The 19,630-nt window shown below is 40.8% G+C and overlaps 1 protein-coding gene across 9 annotated transcripts in view; it reads left to right on the forward strand.

The window, feature by feature from the left end:
- DNM3 (dynamin 3) overlaps positions 1 to 19,630 on the forward strand; it is a 186,643-nt gene that overhangs the window by 134,335 nt on the left and 32,678 nt on the right. The gene's annotated exons all lie outside the window — the stretch shown is intronic.

Raw genomic sequence — 19,630 nt, forward strand, 5'->3', positions numbered from 1 at the left:
TTCTTCCCCCCCTTCCTGTTTTGCTATATTAACCCTTAGGAAGATGTATCTGGAGCATCAAAAGATGCTTCATAGCAAATGTTGAAAGTAGCCCCTGAAATATTGCCTGTAGCACCTCAATGTGAGCTTGAAGCATTTGTGGGGTATTTGGGAAAGACCCAGGTGGGTTTTACTTGTTCTGCACATTGGGGATTTTTGCCTACTTTTAATTTTTGTATATTTAACTTGGTTTTGACCACTTTTTTCTCCATAGTAGCTGGACTCAGAAGCACCAAAAATCTTCTGTTCTATTGGCCTGCCTGAGATAAGGGGCTCTTAGTGTTGGATGGGGAGGGGTTAAGAGAAGTGGTGTGTTGATGGCACAGAGAGAGGGACTTTACATAGGAGGTGGTGTGAAATGTAAATGTTAACTGTGTACACTAAAATGTCAAGGTAATGTTTATAATGTTTCTTTACGATATGCTGACTTAAGGCTTTGCTGCTGCAGTGGATGCTGATCTGGTCTCCAGAGGAGTGAGGCTAGACTGTAGATGCTCTGTCAAGGGAAATGGGGATAGATGGGGTACCAAAGAGCTCTTGGGGCTGGCAGAAACAGAGTCTGGAGGTCAGGAGTTTCATGGACCAGCTCTGTTCTCAAGAGACCTGAGCTATGGGGCACCCCAGGGAGGTCAGGACCCGTAACATCTGACACAGAGTTAGTTGCTAGCATAAGGCAGGATACCTATAAGCAAGTACAGGACAAACCTGTGAGATGTGAGGATTGGTGGTTCAGAAACATTCTCCCTCTGGCCCGGGCTGTCAGCCAGAAGGTAACTCCAAAAGAAATCTCTAGAAAACCATTCTGATCTTTCTCTTGGACCCAGTTCCTTGTAAGGATTCTTGTATCCTCATCTGTGTTCCCCCTCCCCCTTCTCTTTCACACAGGTCATTCATGCTGTATTCTGGAGTTAACATTATCCCAATTAGATAGAATTAATCTGCAGCTGCCTGCAGGGGCTCAAACCCCACAAACATCTTGAGATTTCTGCACCTAGTGGCGTGGAAAATGAAATGGGTAAACCTGAGAGGTGACAAGAGTTTTTGAGAGGGGGTGAGGGGTGGAGAGGAATGGCAGGTTGAGGATGATGATGGTTTCTCAAAGCTTCTTATGTAGCTTTATGCTGCAAAGCTGCATAATCCTTCCTTACTCTCCTGGTACAGCTTTGCTGGGTAGCTAGCAGAGCTGTAACCCTCCTGCTAGTGCTGCCCAGTGTGGCATTCATACTGTGGATGATGTCGTATGTACATACGTAGAGATCCTGCACCCACCCATCCATTCAGGTTCTGGCTGCTTTCATATGTCTGCCTTTAGCTTTGCACTCTTAGATTTACAAAAGTAAAAATAAACATTAGAGTTCCTAAGAAAAAGGGGGGGAGGGGAAGTGAAGAGGATTTATAATCATCAACGGGATGCTAATAATTTTTATTTTTACTTTTTATTGTTGCATAATCATTAGAGTAAGTGAGATTTCTCACATGGTTAAAGATAAATATATCTTCAAAAGCTTTGTTGGATAAAATCTGTAAAAGGGTCATATAGAATGAGGTAATGGAGACCTACCTCATTCAACAAGCACATGTTGGCAAGCCCCATCGTACTAATATTAAAACTGAACTCCACTCCACAGCCTTGTACAGAGGAAGAGTGGAGAATTGTGCAGACTTGTGCGGAGCGTTCTAGCTTCAGTCCAGATACTGAAGACAGAGGAGCTAGCTGAGTGTTTCTGGGTATCTTAATCCACCACTGTCAATTTGCTTCCTTCCCTGTGTATCTTCATCACCCTCATTTAAAAAAAAAAAAAAAAAAAAAATCCCCCCCAAACAGCCCTCCAGAGCCTGCTGTTTGAAAACAACAGCAAAACCTGTAACATTCTCATGAAGTCCATCTTCAGTATGCTTCTAACATTGTTAGCTTAAAAGATTAGATAGATGCTGTGCCCTTATCAAATTTTGATGCCAAATCCCAAGGCACTCAAGCAGTAGAACAATAACAACAAAAAAACACACCAAAAACCCAAAGTGACGCTTTTCAAAATAAAAAAAATCACCTTTCCTTTGTCATCCCTAAGCCCTAAGTCAGCCAATCATTTCTGATTAACCTGAAGGATCAAACAATCAAACGCTAATGCTGAGCTCAGACTTGAGAAAATTCAATTTAGAAATTAAAAATCTGATTAAATTACTTTTTGTGGATAAAGTGACTACAAAGTTCTTCTAATTATTTTGCATTTCTGTGCTTGCTGATACCCTTTACAAAACCCATAGAACTGAAGTATATAAATCCTATATTCACATCTCAGTGGAGTTGTCACAGTGCAGATAATACTGCACATATGAACATTCATTGCATATAAAGTCAGTTAGTGTAATTTAGTTTGAATTTTCTCTTGGGAAAAACAGAATTCCCTTTGAAAGGAGAAGGAAAATATTCTCCCTGACAGGTCAGTTTGCATGTTATTCCTTAAAATTCTTCTTGGTGACATATTAATTGCTTAGATTCAAGTATTTCTTTTTTTCTTATTTCTTTTTTTCTTTTCTCTTTTTTTTTTTTTTTATTTTTTTATTTTTATTTTTTTATGAGGGGGGATAGTTTTACTAAACCCAGATTCCAGATCAGCTACTTCATTAAGAAGACCAGATGTCCTACTTTCTCTTGAGACAGTCCTGGAAAACGGGGACTTAGTGAAGTCAGGATACTTATTCTACCTACATATATGACAACAGCACTCTCAGTTCATCTATTTCATGCTTGGCTATTGACATGTAAATGCAGATATAGTGCCAGAAGCCATATGTATATTTGCATTGTAAAAAGGCTCTGATCAGCCATGTTTCTGAAGGATCTTCAATTACCTCCCAGACATAAACTCTGACTCAGCCGGTTACTGGCTGTGGTGATGCTCTACAAGTGCCCCAGCCAGATTCAAACTGAAAGTAAGTGGTTCTGCTCTGGAATTGCTAAAGTCCATGTTCAAGTGAAGTTCCTAAACAAGAAAAAGTAAAGACTCATTTGGATTTGTTGCACAGTAGTAAGTTGAAAAGCAAACTGTGCTGATATGTCAGAGGGTAAAATGGTGTAGACAGAACTGTAAACTGTGCATTTACTGGTTTTACTTCTTTTGGTTTTGTTTTTTTTTTTGTTTGTTTAGGGTTTTTTTGTTTTGTTTTGTTTTGTTTTGTTTTTTTTTTTTAACCTGATATATTTTAGAAAAGGAAGACATTGAATTCAAGGAAAAGAAGAGTCCACTTCAGTTATGACTAAAATTGGCTTCACACCAATTAGGTTTAAAAATAACTTTTAAATGAAGAAGTGTTAAAATTTTTGCTTAAGTGGAAAAATGCCATAATTTTATAGACAGTGTTTCAGTCATTGCTTTGAACAGATGAATTGAATTTTACAGTGAAGTCACGGTGTAAAAGAGCAGACCAAGTGAGTGAGTGTGCATGCGCACACATGCTGGGTCAAAAGCAGTCCAAAATACAGAGAGGAAACGAAATGGCAGGCTGCTTTTCAGTCCCTTTCTTGCTGCCTCACTGTTTCAGTGCTGTGAAAACACGTTTCAGATAAAAACTGTCATCTTGTTCTCCTAAATATTTACTGGTTCAAACAAAAACTAGATGCAACCTTATTCCCCCAATGTTCCCCAAGAAACAGAGCAGCCCTGGTTTATGTTCTCTTAAGGGTAAAATAATTGCTGGCATGAGAGAGTTAAAAATGTACAGGGAAAAAGAGATTCATAGTATTGCATCAGTTGCACTGACTGTAACAAGATGCAGGCTAACGGACTGAATGATTTCAAAACCAGTCCCGACAAAGCTGGTAACTGCCTATCAGGGGTCGGGGGTTCAATAACTGTCACAGGGTTTTACATTTCTGCTATTAAGTGGGACTGCTGACATTAAGCAAACTCCAGGAAATCTAGAAATGAGCAAACATTTTTGATTTCTGTAATGTATTCATGGTGGGCTCTTTACTGTGTTTTTGGCCAGGCATCTGCATATTGAAAATATTTTTAAATTCTTCATTCTTTATGGTGCAGCTAATTTTTGCACCACTTCCACTCTGATGAAGGATTCCTTTGCGGTTCTACAGAAAGGTGAAAACTCTCTGGTTGTGAAGTTTCAGGTTGTGGAGCGTGTCAGCACTATTCTGGACATATTGTGAGATTTGCTCTGGGGAAGGCAGTGAAGGCAGCCAACCTCTCAGGAAGCTTTCCCAGCCCTGGTCAATGAATGCCGAGAGCTGGCTGGCGGAGAAGGTGGTGCTTGTGGACTGTGCTGCACCAACCTCTGCCACAAAGGTCCCTCAGACCCTCGGCTGACGCCTGCAGCTGAAGTCCCTGTGTCTCCAGGTCTCAGGATAGCTGCAGTCAGGAAGGTCTGATTGCCCCTTCTGTGCAACAGTATGGGGTCACCCACGAGGGGACCAAAGAGAAGGGGAGATGCACTCACACGTGTCACAAGGCTTTGGGACAATCCCAAAAGGTCTTCCTTGCTTTCCAAGTCAGTAATTACACAAAAACCTACTCCCGAGTAGTAATTTGGAGTAAATAAAAACTTGAAAGATTTTTTTTTCTGCCAGAAATGTCACCAGGCTCACCCTTCCATAGCATTTACAGTGTAACAGGAAATGTAGTCATTGGACATGAGGGTGGAGGGTGGCTGGTGAACAGCCAGATACTTCTTTTTTCTTATTTACAGGGGAAAACAAGATGATTAGGAGAAACTGAATGCTGTTTTCCCTGACTCCATTTTGGACAAAACCAAAGATATGTGATATCTAGTCTGATACATCACCCTGGATTTCTTTAATCTTTCCTACCCATCTTTATTGGGGAGATACGTTTATAATTACTTTTCATATGCTGAGTCAAACTCAAGTCCCATGTTCTGTGTGTAAAATCCTCCATTCTGGAGCTGCATTCTCCACTCATGTAACTCTCCTTCCATGATGTCATGTGTTGCTGTTCTGTGGTAACTCCTCAGCTACTTTCCCACATGTTTTCCAGATCCATTGTGGCCTTTGATTGACTGATGTCTTCCGTGTCCAACTCTGTTATATTATATGACACTTGATATATCAAGTGCGCCGATTTTGGAGAATTGGGATTCCCCACTAGGAAGAGCTGGCTATGGACATTTTGTGGTGTTTGATCAGTGCAACTCTTTGGTGACTTTCATACCCTTCTTCTTAAAACTTCTGTTCCTGCTTTCAGGAAACAAGTGGTTTTGTTCTGTTTCTTTCACATTCTTTCTCTTTTAAACTCAACCTCCGCTTTTCCTTTTCTATAATCAAGTTATTTTTAATTCAAAGAGAGAATTATACGTCACTGAACTCACTACCATGTAATAATATATATTAATATAATATGTTAAATTATCTGAGTAGGTATAGGCACTTTGGTGGGTAGATCCAAAGTAACCATGAGCTGTTACACAAGGTGTCAGGCCTGTATCAGTCCCTTTAAATCAGCCGATACTCAAACTTTCCAGTCACCTTTGTTGCACGGTGTTATCTTGACCTGTTCAACAGTTGGGATTTCTATACTGGATGGCAACATACCCAAGGACAGTTAGAGATATCAACGAAAGAAACTAACCCAGAGCATGGAAGATAAAGTTCATGAGAAAAATTACATCTTATGCAAAGTAATTTGGCATTCAGTTGTCGTTTGGTGGTTTAAAACTCTGCTTGATTTACAGACCTAGATATTTTCCAGTGGAAGCAGGAACCACCATATAATAAATAGAAGCCTTTTCACTCACAGGCCAGTTGTCCCTAGCTGCGTACTGCAGACACTCTGTAGAATTAGTCTGTAGTTGCTCAGGACCACAGCCAGGAAAAAACTGCTGTACCATAATTCTAAATTATAGTTATTAAAGGTTATCTGGCAGATTCAGATAGCAAATTCTCAGAAGCACTGTGCTGTGAGGGCAGTGAACAAAATGGCAGAGGCCGTCCTTTTATCCTCTTTTGTAGCTGCATACAGTCAGGCATCCTCAAATAGCTCAACGTCTCTTGCACATCACCTGTGACCTGAGATGTGGCTGCAAACACTCGAGATGTGAAGTTTCATGCCAGCTCTGTGCTCCAGGGACCTCTGTGGGCATACTTCCTCGCTGTTCCTTAGCTGAGGGCTTTGGGGTAGGTAATGGTCTGACTCTATGAACAATGACACCAACAGGCAGCCTCAGATGTGTTGGTGTCTAGAGCTGTGGGATTATACATGAACCAGAGCTGGTATATTTATATGTAGGCCAATGTATGTCTCTGTATGTACGTACAAGTAACCAATGTCCTATGCAAAGGTAAATTCTTACCCTCATTTCTAGGACTTCTTTACTTCTAGAGCAATGGCTTCTGGTTTAGGGCCTACTACTGATTAAAATGTTAAATCTAAGGCTAACAGTGAGAACAAAATACAGCATCGTCTGCAGACCTATCCCAATAGTTAGAAAACATATACTCTCTGTCTGTACTCTTTGTTATATACTGCTCTGGAGTAAGTACCTCTTAACCCGATGAGTGAATGCATACACTCAGAAATGGTTTAATTGCAACCAATCTAGGTCATGGAAAGGCTGGAAGGTGGGCATGGTGAAGTCAATGCCATCAACTTCCTGAGAGTTAGAATTTCACCCGCTGTGTGTGGGTGTGTTGTCCTTAGTGTTGTATGTTTTCAGGGGAGTTGTTTTTTTTTCTGTGCTTTCTGTAGTCTGATTAGAGTTCTGCTAAAATAAAGTTCTCTTTTCCTAGAACCAGTCCTGGAACTGCCTGATTTGGGCTGTGATTTCTGCCCCATGTCGTATTTCCTTCATTTAGTTCCATCTTATACAGTTCCTTTTGTAAGCCACAGCATGATGCCTTTCCAGCAGCTGTTTTTAATATTGTGAATAGATACTATTTGTCTAGAAGATGTTGTGGATGAGAATCCCATTTTACAAACTTAGAGTAAAACATGGTTCCTTGCAGTCAAAGAATTACATGAGAGATTTGATAGATAATTACGGAACAGGGTACTGTCTGTGCTCTCTGTTAAAAGTTTGTCACTAGCCATTGAGTGCCTCTGGAAACACAGGGTCATGAAACAAAGTACCTGTTTGTCACTGGTCTGACTAGCAGAGAACATGAGATTCAGGATTATTTTGTTACTAATGAATTCTGTGAAGGAGCATGGTTTCTTTCACAGGAGTTCTCTTCAGTCCTGAGAAGACAGTATTATGAGTGGTTTGGAGCAGGTTTGGCAAGATGTCTTCATCTTTTGTTCTTTAAAAATACCTCACTCCAACATCTTTTGAGTATGCAGTGATTTCTTTCTGCCTGTCTTTTAAGAACAAGCAGTGATTATTCCTCCCATTCTGCTTGTTTAACAGACTCTCTTCAATTCATCTATGATTTGACACTAGTTCATTTGAGTGTCCATCCTTACCTGGTGGAAGCATCTCAGTTTAAAGTATGATTGCAAATTTGATCAAGTGGTTTTGTTGGGCCAGTTGTTCAAGTGATTTAAAGTCAGTAATCCTTGTGAACTAGCCTAGATGTAAGCGTGCACATGAAGTTCTCCATCCTTTTCTTTCAAAAGATTTTACCCAAGACAGAATGAGTGTGTGTGTGTGCATGTGTTTTCAAAGAACCGTGGTGTCTTTGCTCAGGTACATTGAGTGGGCTATCTTTAGTGTATCAACATTTTCCCATGAAAATTCAGACCTTTTCTGATGGGATCCCACTGGGGAATTGCATGTATTTCTCAGGATCAGTGTCTAGAATAATCTGTAATCACTCCTTCCAAGTCTGGATCTCCTGACTGTAGACTACTTCACTCTCCCTTTGTAAACAGCGGCTCCTTGGAAGCAGAAGCCCAGCTGTCCTCAGTGCCAGGTTCATAGGTAATTGTCTATGGGCAACATGACAGTAAAGCAAGGGAACTCAGATTTTCAGCAGAGAACTTAAATGCACATCTATTTTTCTAGTAAGGCTCAGGAATATTGCCATTCCATGAAAGATAAAAGGATGCAGCACTTCTCAGTGTGACCTGTTTCTCTTTTGTGCATTGTTGAGTTTTCAGGCAAAGCCATTCCTGCCTATGCTCTTTCGAGTTGATTCTTCCATTTCAGATGTTGGAATGATTTATTTGACCTAAAAGATGCTCCTGTTTTAAAGCAGTTACTTATATCTTACTTGCAGCTGCATTTTTTTGTGTGTGAAGCTCTTGCTTCTTCAGTATCGGTGGCCCTTAGGCTGCTCTTTCATAGCTTTTTATAAAATATATTTCATCATATGTAGAAGAGCATTAAGCTATTTACCAGAGTTTACAAATAGTCACAAATACCTGAAATATTGTCACAAATACCCTGTTCCTTCCAAATTCAACCCCCAACTGACAATGGAAAGTTACGGTTCAAATATCAGGGATGCTACCACCTCTTCTGTTGCTGAGCATTTTGGTAAAAACACTGCTTTACCATGGCAACTCTACAGTCCCCTGGGAATGACTCTTCAATGCTTCCAACCTTCAATTCTTTTCTTGACAAGTTTCTGGCTATATCCTGTAAAATTTCTGGAGTTTGCTATGGGTCTACAGCAGCTGAAAATATGGGGAGCAGCACAAACTAAAACACATTATGTTCAGTATGAAAAGGAATATTTTTGGGCGGGGGGGGGTCCAATGCAAATTAAAATGTCCACATTCACACATAACAAGCTAAAAACTCATTAGAGAGTGAGGTAAAATTACTAAGAAGTTGCTACCAAGTTTCCACTCTGTCCTGGACATCTGCAAAAATTAAGCGGCTTTGCTACAGAAAGTAAGCTCTTCTTGACACAGAATGCTTTTGTTAATATTCCTACCTGGAATCTCCAACAGTAGAGTTTTTTTAGTCAGTCCAAGTTCAGGAGTCACAGTGTTCAGATCTGGTCATTTGTCTGGAAACCACTGTCATTTCTCTTATTTTTAGGAACTTAATTTACTGAGTTTAAAATCTCTTTGCTGGAAGATATGCTTAAAAGAGCACAACATGCTTCCAAAATGTTGTGCTAATTAAAAAAAAAAAAAAAAGACAAAGAAAATGCAAGAAAAAAAAAACCTGATAGCCAAAGACATTATACATTGCAAGTTATATACTCTTTGGACAGAGTACTAATTCTTACGCAGCCTGCTGTGTGTCTGATAACATATTCCAGAGAGACTGTGCATGCAGCGAGCTTTTCATTCAGTTTCTTTGGGTGTAGTACAGCAGGATATTTGAATCCATAACATTTAGTTATAAAAGATGCAGAATATATTGAAATCCAGGCATTTATATGTCTTGAGAGTATGACTGCATGGAGTCAACAGAGAAGCACTCTCCAATGCTGTAACAAAAAGCATTCTTTTCACATTTCTTCCCAGTTTGCATTAGACATGTCATACAAGAGCTAGAATACGAGGCAGACTTTGCAAGCAGTCACAGCAGTTCTTACTGGTTTTTGGGTTTCCCAAAGAGAACTGTGCTCAGTAGGTTGTTCTGCTGCCAAAGGTTTTATCATGTGGACTGAGTATCGTAACGGAACAGACAACACCATCTTCATGTGTTTTTAGACATGTTATTTACTGGGGTTTCCCTGAAGAAAGCTTAGGGATTCTTTCCTTATGAGTCACTAACCAAGTGATTGTTTTTATATAAACTTTCCTTCAGCTGGTTAGAGTTGGAACACAGTGTCTTCTGCTCCTTCTGGGGTCTAACTTTTCTCTTAATTTCTTGTAATAGTTGTTCCTGCAGCCAACAGGATGGTTTGAACCTCATGGCCTTCCCCGCACCCTCTCTGAATTCCATAGTCTTGAAAATCGCTGGTCTAGCCAGCAGAAGTGCTGGTGGCAATCACTATTTGTGTGTAATTCCAATTCTCTGCTGTCTACATTGGGGTGCTTTTTCAACTCTGCACCTTTACTTGTGGCTTAGTGAGAGAGTGCTGTTGACATTAGCCAAACCGGAGTTTGCATTTTATGTGCTGAAATGAAAACAAAAAGTTGATATTTTACTTCAGCAGCATAAAGGTTAAAAGCTGTGAAGCACTGTGGTTCCATAACGGAAATCACTAAAGCTGGAGAGACACATGCCTTCTGTAACATACCCCTGCATCCTTTCCTGCCCTCTCTTGGTGGCTTCAGCAGAGTTGTCTTTTGCCAGCAGAGTGATGCAGAGTCACTTTTAATTACCTCCTTCCACTGCTTTCGATTTCAAGCCCAACTGATGGCGCCAGGGGCTGAAACACAGGGAGATCTCCAGACTAGTCCTATCTATGTCAGGCAGCCTTGCAAGGCAGATGCTATACAGCCCACTGCACTTCCTTGCGGTGTTTTTTTTAACTACATCTTATTTTTTTTAGCCTGAGACAGGAGCTATGTTAAAAATCTAGTAACTCTGTAACGCTCTTGTACATGTGAAATTCTAGGTTATGGTCACCAACTTCTCTTCCACTCACTGACCTCACTTCACATATTTATACTCTGTGTGTACATGTATGTAATGATATGTACATTCAACTTCACAGGTAACATATCCTGTATATACAGATTTGTCAAAATGCATGGCATTATTTTAAGCCAAGAAGCACGCAGAGTTCTCTGAGTCTTTTTCATAACCCAAGATTGGATTTCTTTATTTTTACAGGAACAGGAATGGTTTAGCTGGAATGAAAATGTTCATTCCACTGCATCATTAGCTACAGGCAATCTTCAGTTGAAGCTTAGCCCATTTTTCATGCTAAACCTCTAATAGTTTGACTATTAATCAACATGTAGGATGAATTTCTGGGGCTGAAAGAGCTTGTCTGCATGCCTGTAATTTAAGATGAACTCTTTTTTTTTTTTTTTTTTTCCTCATGAAAGGAAGGTAGCAAGAAAATAAATTATATTTTAAAGAGTTCACCTCCCTCTCACCCCCTTCTACCATTCCTCTTCTGATAAGCACCCCAGAAGTTTTCACTAGGTGGATATGGAGATTTAGCTGGAGTAGCAGATCCTCAAAAAAACGTGTTCCTCCAATAATTCTCAAGCAACCTTCTGTTAGATGAGAGTAGTCACTGACACACTGATTCTCTTAGGTGTGATACTTAGTGCCAGGGGTCCAGTCCAACTTTCTTTTATCAATTTAAATGTAAATTTTAGGGTCTCAGATACAATTTTTCCTTCCCTTCTCCATTACATGGAAGCTGTAACCAGCAGCCCACATGGTAACAGGAGCATCAAGATCTTTGGTCAGCTGTTTACCTGCCTTTTCAGCTGCCTGCTCTTCTCACACAAGGGTAACACCCTCTTACCACGTTGGATGAAGGCTTCTGGAAGGGTGACAGAAGGTCACAAGTCAACCCATGGGACCAGCTCACTGTACTGACAGTGACAGTTTCTGTTTGCTCCTCCTGCTGTTCCAGTCACTCTTTATGGCCAGGTCCCTCTCTTCCCTACATACAAGTCTTTAGAAGGGTGAAGCTTCAGGGGACTGATCCTCCAGCTCAGAGACAGGAATGGGAAAATCATGCTTGGAAGGGCAGGAATTGTTTTTTTGCACTGCTTCTCTACTCTAGTCTGACCAAGCTTCCTAAATCACTCTGCACAGAGCTGTGGAACATGCAGTACTTCTCCAGCTCCCACTGAAGAAAATGGTCAAACAACACTCTCCATGCCCAGTGGCGGCTTAAGAAAAGTCTTTTCTAAAGGCCACATTCCTCTTTTTCCAGGCCCATTAAGCAGCAGAAGCAGCTTTGGGTCAGTCAGTGTGTGCATGTGAGTTTTTGGACACTACTAACCAAGTATCTTTGCTCTTTCCTCCCAGATATACTGAGCTTAATGAGAGAGCTGATGCAGGGCCCTTTGCAGCTCGGAGGCAGGGGAATATGATTTGGAACGTGGACAAGGACCTTATGGGGGAGGAAGGGAGAGAGTCGTATAGTTCATATGAGATGCAGTGCCATTTCACTGTTTAGGGCTCTCAAAGACTGCAGTGTTCTACCCTGTGGAGGCTGAAAAACAGTTTCAGTGCTATTGTGATAAAATCCTCTTATTCTGGCCATGAGATTTCATTTGATTCTTAATGAAATAACACAGAAACCCTGGAAACAAGGGAAATGTAAAGCACTACCTTTCACCAGAAGGCACATATCCTCCTCCGCCAGTGATCCAGACAAGATCACACCAGTGCTGTACAAAAGAGTGTTCTTTCTATTGGATCTGTGTTGCTCATAACAGAGACCACCAACGCATTTGGTCTTTTCATGGCCACATTATAGCAGTGTCTTAGAATTATCTGATGCTTAGTTAGAGGTATCTGAGCTTTCTTTTCCTTTGTTATTACTAGCCGATGAGCTCCTGGTCCAGTGCAGCAGCTGTCATTAGCCTGTCAGCATATAACTATTATTTTATCCTGTTTCTGTTTTTCCAATCCTTGAAGTTATCCATGTCTTCCAGGACATTGTTCAGTCTCCTTCTGTGTTGACAGTACCTCACAATTTTGTGTTATGGGCAGAAATAAATTTAATTAGGAAGTTCATGCTATTTTATTTCGATAAGACCAACCCATCAGACACTTCACTGGTAAAATCCTTCAGGGTTGCTAGTTCTTCTTCCCATGTTATCATTTACTTATCTGTTAGGGGTTTTTTTTTACTGTATCATTCTCTCATTAATACTCAACTTTATAAACCTAATTGCCAGTATCCTAAGAGTATCCCTTTGCTGAACCAAAGATCTGCCAAGTTTTCCTTAGTCAGAAAAATCAGTTAACTTATTGAGTCTGGCATGCTCTGATATCTTTCTTCTTTTTTTTATTTTATTTTATTTAAAGTCTTTTTCAGAAACATGTCCAAAAGCCTTGCATATAGTCATGGTTTGACTAACAAGCCTGTTGTAAAAGCATTTATTTTCTTCCCATTTTGTTGAGTGTGGGCGCTGCAGTTGCAGATCCACAGACCCAAGTACCGTGCTGATACCTTCATACTGTGATTCTGCACCCACTCTGTGGGCAGTAGCAGAAGCTGTTGTGTTACTGGGAGCTGATGACTGGATATGGATGTATATCAGTGATACTTTTAGGAGACTCTACACAACATATCTTTCTTTCTTTGAGGGTAGTTTATTCCCTTGCTGCTTCCCTTCTTATCCCCTGCCCTGGTTAGGAAAGAATGATAATGATACAGTAAGTTTTGTTTCGCCTGAGACAGTTGGTACAAGAATGCAACAACTCTTGTCTGTGAAAGCTTGGTACCCAAAACACTTTGGTCTGGGGAACCCAATGGAAATCATCTTGTCGAATGGCAAACTTCGGGGCCAATGACTTGGATTTTTCCCCTGCTATGATCTGGATGACAAGAAACTGTCCATGGCAGCCATGAGGAGCTGAAAGCAGTAATTCACACTCCTGCGACTCAGCATTCTCTCCTTTGATGTTATCGGTAAATTGCACCCCAAAATACAGCCTGTGATTCCAGACTGTGGTCTTCCCTCTGTGCCTCCCTTGCTGCTTCCCTGGCCACTGACTAGTTTTCCTTTTCAGGGCTTTTGTTTTTTATACTGGTTCCCATTCCTCTTCCAGCGCTTCCAAACATACAGTTGCATTCCCTCAGGCTGGTTGATCTGTTAACGTGTGTTTTGCATGAGCCTTCGCTTTCTCCAGCCATGGTCACCCATGGTTCACATCACTGTAGATTTTCTTGCCATTAACCATTGCCCCTGCGCACACGTGTGGTATCTGTGTGTGGGTGTAAAGCAGTACATGCATTTGTAGGCATCTGAATTTAAATTGTGCTAGTTTACACTGAGGTGTGTTTCTGTTTAATTCTAGAGAGTATTAGGCACCAATAAGAATTGCTTAATGTGGAATATGTAATTATCAATTTGAAAAATTTGCACCCCCTCAGATGCCTTGTCAGCACTACATGTCTCAGAATGTGTAGTAACCAGAAAACCATGGTGTTAACCTTTTCTAGTCCATGCTGAACATGTGAAAAATCAGTACATTTTTGTGTTTGCATGGGATCTTTGTTCGCTGTGATTAATGGTCCACTAACAGTGTCTAATACAAGTTCAGTGCAATGTACAAAGTGTCTTTGATGCCAGACATTCTACAGTGCTGTGCAGAAACTAAAGCTAATAGTCGTAAGCCTGAGAGGACTGGAATGTTTTCAATTTACTTTTAAACAAATGACTTTATTGTGCCATTCTCACATGGGAGTAAATTCCACAGCCTTAGTGCCATATTAGACAAAACTTTTTTACCTGCTGATTTCTGTTTATACTTGGAGAAAAGAAATTAACCTCAGTTAGGAAGGATTGGGGGGAATAGGACAGGACTATTAAATTTGGTGGGAATTTTGCCAGGGGCTTTGCTGGGAGCAGAGTGGGATACAGGAGTACATGATGTAGCTGAAGGATGATTTGTGGTGCTGAGGGGAGTTTGGGAATTCTGTGTGCCTGAAAATCAAACTCATGCAGGGCACCTGTAGGAAAGCTTTAAAACTGGTTTTGCTACTCCTGAAATGTAAGGGAGCAGTTGTTGTAGTCTGAGTAAATGCTGGTGGATGTTGGGAGGAAGATTCCTAGTGACTGCAGTTGGAGATAAATAAGGCTCAACTTCTGGAAGTAACAATTCTCAAATAAGTAATGGGCATCTGCAGCCATAAAGCAATGACATCTCTTGACCTCAAGGAGAGAAAGTGTCTCTGAATTCACCACCACATTGCTATTGTAATGGTAAATAGTTTCAGACAAGACAAAGTTTTGAAAGAATGAGTCTTTAATGTTTATAGGATGGTCTAACACCAGGTATTTGTAAAAATACAGAATAGTTGCAAAATGCCTGAGGAACATGGATCCATTCAGCATTGCTCCAAGTGGGAGACCCTCTAATGCTAAAAAGTGCATTGTAGTTTTCTGCTAGGTATAATACAGAACCCATTCTGGTAACTCCTTTTGATCGAAACATGAGTGTACATTAATTACTAACAGAACCAAGAACACTGGATTATTTTTTTTAACTGCTCACTAGACCTTTTTTGTACTAAACCTTCTTTTACAAGGCTTTTGTTTCGTGCATGCTATGTGGTTTTATTGCTTTACAAATCCATAAGCAATCAAGAAGAGGTTTGAGTTTTGTTTTGACTAATGCTTTTACTCTTACTTTGGCTGTCTACAGTTCATTAGTATTTTATGTTACGTGTCACTGTGTGGAAATCCAAATGGAAAAAATGGCAAGTTTAGGTGATGCTTAGGTAAATGCAATTCCAGAAATTGGACAAATAAATCCACTCAACTGAAAAATGGTTTAGAACCTTTTGTCTTCCTCAGATGTTTCTAACCACTGTCTGGTCTTTTACAAAATAATAGCTCATCTCTGTGCAATGGCTTCCCATAAAACCTTACCTGAGTTACAAAATGAGCGATGTAAATGGTGCAAATCATTTTGCAGTGACCTCAGAGCCCTAGAGCCTTTGCTGCCACTGATCGGGCCTCTGGAGGAAGATACAACTATAGCTTTTGTAGACTGTCAAGAACAATAAGGCAAAGGGTCTGAAAGCTATTTCCATTTCAACTTGTAAGGCAGGGAAAGTCTGTCCAGTTAGTTTTTCCTCACTTGGTATCTTTTTTCCTTTTTCAAAAAAATGGTGTATGTTGATCATTACTGAAAAGAAACCAGTATGTGTGTATAGAGAGCGAGAGCCAAATATAGCCAAATGCTGCCATGAGTCAAAACTGAGATTGGGATCATTACTTGGCAGTACTGGGGAGCTTGTGGGGGCAAAGACAGTGCCAGTTCCTTCCCAGGTGATGCCTGCATGTGGTTTATTTCCAGGAGCAGAACAATGATTTTGTTACAAATCTGGATTTTCGAAAAAGTCATAAGATATGTCAGGAGCTGTTGTAAAGCCTCTCTCCCTGCGGTGGGGAAGAAACCATGGGCAGGATGACCTTTGTTTAAACCAGGCTGAATGTTACCGCGCAGCAGCTCTCCATCCTGTCCCAGCAGCAGGTGCCAGCTCTTCAGCTGCCCTCTTCAAATGGGAAACACAACTGTCGAGTCTGTATTAGCTTTCCAGACTGGGTAGAGTAAGGAGCAATGACGTGCATTTGCCTAAGACTCCTCAAATGCTGTCCCTAACCCACTTGCTTCCTGCCCATCTGGAAAGGCAGGCGCCTCACTTGCAAAATGTCTTGGGAAAAGAGAGGAGAAGGGAATAGCTGCATGGAAGCATCTCATCGCCTTTGTCTCCCAAATGCCTGTCTACAGTAGGGATAGAATCTGTGCTTAAAGGGGCTCCCTGGGGGGCCCCAGTTTGGCAGGCAGACTGGTAGGGAACACATGCTCTGAAGCCAGAGGGTGTCTCAAATGAAATGATATCTGAATCTCGTCATGCAGGTCTTAATAATCCCTGTGTCTTAATATGGCCATAAGTCTATAAATTCAGGGATTTTGACCTCAAAGTCTTTAAGCATGTTTAAAAATAGCTCACCCATCCTCATTTTATCACTTCATATACTCTGACACAATTTTGGAACCTACCTCCATCCCATCTAGCAGGGGAACACTATAATTAAGAATCAGTTTTGAAAGGCTGTTCTCTCTTAGCTTAAGGCAGAATAAGGCTTTATGTATTTTGCAGGAGATTATAAACAATTCATCGGCTAAAATTAGCAGCAAAAAGGGAGCCCCAGTTCTTTCCTGTGCTGTGGTTTGTACCACAAAGACTTAGTGTTTTTAAATCATGACAGAGCTCTCTAAAAACCTTGAAAGCATATTATGTATGTGTCACTTTGGCTCAGTTAGGAATATTCTCACCTCTAAGCCAGAAGGCCACGGGTTCAAGTTCCATGCCCACCCTTAGATTTAGCTGTCTCACAGTAATTTTATAACAGAAAACATTTTTAAAATAGAACCACAGGGGAAGAATAGTTAAATTTTGTATCTGTAACTGCCCTGTGAGGCATTCAGTCATTGGGACGATATGTTAAACCACTGCTCTTACAACCCAGCTTTGCTCAGCAGGCATAAACCCTCTAAAAAGTGAGGGGCTAGCCCTAATGGTGTGGCAGTTTTTTCTCTTATTGACAAAACCAGTTCTAATCCATGGGAGTGTGTGTGAGCTACTGGTCCTTGTCTGAAAGAAGCTTGTATTTTCATCGTGCTACCACAAAGATGGGGTTCTTTGTTGGTACATTACTGTGCAAGAGCTGAAAAATGAGCGACGTCAGATGAGTCTTGCCTTTACCTTTTGCTGCTGACCAGTCACAGAAGAGGGAAAAAAACCCCATCAATCCTTCAAACTGAAAATGCCATAGGCCATTTAAAAACTTAATTTGCAAGGATATCCACCTGAAGTGCGAGCTTAGGGTTATTTGTGGCAACAATAAAGCCAGGTGATCTTAACTTGCAAAGCTAAACTCCATATTGTGTTTGCCTGGACCTCAGGGCAGAGTGCTACTCACTGATGCCCTTTAACTTCCCTAGAGGGGAGGGTAGAGTGTCTTAAGATTGAAACTTTTTAGTTGCATTTCAGTTTGTGCCAATATGCATGTGGTCTTATAACATGAAGTGTTTATGTTTGTCACTTACAGACATGTGTATTAACTTACCAGAATCTCACTGTCTCTTAAATACAATTTGCCTTTCTTTTAGTGAGGAAAAAAAATAATCTTTCATTTTCTACTGTTTTGTAGAATACTTAGAAGGGTTTTGGCATATTTATGCAAAATGTCCTAAAGTAGTACCTAATTTAATTTTGTCCAGGATTATGTGCAGCATAGTGGCTCATAACTCATTTCTTCCCTTGAAAATAATTTTACCCATTAATTTTCAATTTTTGTTCTTGTGGCATGAATCCAAAATGCTCCTGGGTGGATGATTTTGTTTTGTTTAGCAATATTTGTTACACTTCAGTAAAGCGCTGGGTGTTTTCAAATTCCTCTTCTGATCTGTTTTGAGGCTTTTCTGCTAAAGGAATGTTGCAACTCAAATTTTTGCTTACAAAGTTAAAGGAGTTCTTGAATGGGGAGTATGGATTGTAGTGATCATTGACACTCTACTGGGGTAAGAATTCTTGCCAGAATTTGTAGACCACTGTCACTCTGCCTGATGGAGGGCTTATGGAAAACCCATTAATGTGTATGAGAGCTTTGAATCTTAGCATTTGAATTATCAATTGAAATGTTTTGACGAGTACTCTGGCCAAGATGCGTTTGGCCTATGACTAACATCTCAGAAAGGTAGATTTATCTGCATAAGGTGCTGGTGGTTCTTATATGTCCACTTTCTAAATTAGATTAAATACATTCCTGTTATTCATTTTTTTTCAGATAAGCAATTACTGGGAGTGCTACAGAGACTATGAGAATTGGGGCAAGAGATGGGGGGATAATCCGTCTTGTCCTGGCAGGACTGTTGGCCCATTTAGTCACATCTGGGATGCGGGTAGGGTGGTCTGTGCAAGGTTTGACTTGGTAATGATCTGTCAAAAAATGGGGTAAAGGATGGGCTAGTCAGCTAGTCTGCGAGGAGAGGTGTCCACAAGACAGTATTTTGTACTAAGATGTGGTCCATACTGGAAGAAAAAGCTTGAGAATCCTTCCCATAGAGCCTGGCTTATCCATACTGACTGAATGTGAGGCATGGGGGAAAGGAAATGGTGCTGCTCCAGAGCACAGTGATCCAACTGTGTGAAATCAGTGTGGGTGCTATTAAAATGCCATCTTCCTCTCCCTTCCCCTTTCCTTCCTCCCTCCCGCCCCCCCTCTGCTGTCAGCCTGGCTGAGGAAAAGTCAAATAACGTACGACTGTGTTCCTTGGCATCACAACTGCAATTTCCCTTTAGGGGCTTCAAACTTGAGAATGGGAGGTTTTAAATCTTGCTGATTCGTGCTGTTCCAGCAAGCATGTGTGAGGAGAAAGAACAATGCCAGTTCGAAACAGAAATCACAAGTGAGAAATCATTGCTGCTAAATCAGGTGTTGTAGAGGCCAGTGGAAAAATCAGACGCTAAGAAAAGTAGGAAATTGCTTTGTTTAGAGCTGGGAAGGTTAATGAGAATAAAATAGAAAGTGCGCTCTGTGTATTCAGCCCCTAAGGATTTGAGCAAAGTTAGAGCGATTTATTTACTGATTATCCAGACTATACAACTGGCAATAAGATTAAGTGAGGAATTTTGGAACATGCTGACATTTCTTATTTGCATCATTTACTATGGAGATCATTTGTCGGTACTGCACTGAGCTTGTGGTGAACCAGGGCTTAGTATGGCCCAGCAGAGACAGATCTGGTACTTCTCATGGCTCGAGGGATGTGGGGGTGAAAACAGTTTAACGTCCTCTTTTACATCTCAGAGAGGAAACATCAAGTTTGTCTAGGTGCTTATCAGAGGAGAATTTCAGAACATTTTCCTAGACATCATTAATTATGGAAAAGAGTGCAGTTATAGGTGACACATTGCATTAGATCGACTAAAAATAGAAGACAAGGCTGTAATTTATAGAGTCCCTGCACTGGACGCTGTACAGAGCTCCCCCACTACAAGGCCTCCTCCAAGTCCGTCCCCCCCAGCATGCACACAGATATGCATGCTGCCCTTTTC

The sequence above is a fragment of the Tyto alba genome, unplaced genomic scaffold (assembly GCF_018691265.1).
Source record: "Tyto alba isolate M040663 unplaced genomic scaffold, T.alba_DEE_v4.0 Super-Scaffold_1000006, whole genome shotgun sequence".
Classification (NCBI taxonomy): Eukaryota; Metazoa; Chordata; class Aves; order Strigiformes; family Tytonidae; genus Tyto; species Tyto alba.